Below are 1195 nucleotides of genomic sequence, written 5' to 3'. Positions count from 1 at the left end.
CAACACCCCTGCCGAACTGCCGGCCGGCCCCCTCGCGTCACGTTTCGTTTTAAGCAGAACTCATTAACGAGGCCCTCTAGCGGCAGTCACGAGCAGTCAAGGGGTAATTCAATTAGTTTGTGTAATTATCCTAAGAATGCGTAATACTTGGCGAGCGGCGATAGGGGGAGTTGGCGTAGGGCGAAGGGGCCTGAGATATGGCTGCGTAGGGGAGGAGAGGGAAACGGACGGAAGGAGCGGCAGCGGTGAGAAGAAGCAAAGATGGGAATCAAAGGGAAATGCGTGGATGGAAAATGGAAAATAAGGGATATTATAAAAGAAAGGGTGGAGGAGAGTAATAGGCCTATATAATTAAGATTCGAGGAGTAACACATACGGGATGGCCATATGAAGAAGGTAGGAAAAGGCTTGGAAAATAAGGTTTATATTTATGTGGTACATGAATAAATAACCCAAGATGCAAAAACATGTCAGGCGGATAATAGATTAATAAATGAAGAACGAGAGAATCCAAATGCACGAATAGATACGGAATAAACAGTAACCCCGAATCATAAATGTTAATAAGACCAATCTCCGAAGAAGATGAAGGGAAGATGGGGAACCGACCCTATATAAAAAGGAAAGGGTAAAATTCGGGAATGAGTAGATGTGATAAGCCGGGGGAAAAGCTGAAGAAAGATCAAAGCGCAATAACCGTCGGAAATGTGGAGGGAGAGACAGAGCAGGAGGGAGTGCCGCAAGAGAAGAGAAGGGCAAGAGCATGTAGACGAGTATGATGAATAAGTCGGGCGGTTAATGAGAAGTGGTTAATGAGGCTTGCGGTTCACTCGGAATGGGTTAAGATGGCGACGGCGGACGGGGAATTAGAAGAAGGAAAACTGAGAACGAATTAGATCGTATAATTCCCACATGAATCACGTAGACAGGAGGGATAAGTCGGCCCGCGCGAAACACACGAAGCGGTTGCTAAAAACAGGTGGCTGGAATGAGTACGGTGGATGATTCAAAAAGTGGATGCGGATGGGTGATATAGTTAGATGGCGCTTTACAAGGGGACCATAATACTTGTGAGTTTGGCCCATTGGGCTTGAGTGAGAAGGAGGCAAGGCAGCAGGCACGGGCGTGAGAATACAATACAATATGCAATCGAGAAACCCGATGTTTGAGTGGAAGCGGCAAAGATCCGTGACAC

This window comes from Penaeus monodon, chromosome 20 (assembly GCF_015228065.2).
Source record: "Penaeus monodon isolate SGIC_2016 chromosome 20, NSTDA_Pmon_1, whole genome shotgun sequence".
NCBI lineage: Eukaryota > Metazoa > Arthropoda > Malacostraca > Decapoda > Penaeidae > Penaeus > Penaeus monodon.
Note: the sequence above shows the minus strand (reverse complement) of the source record.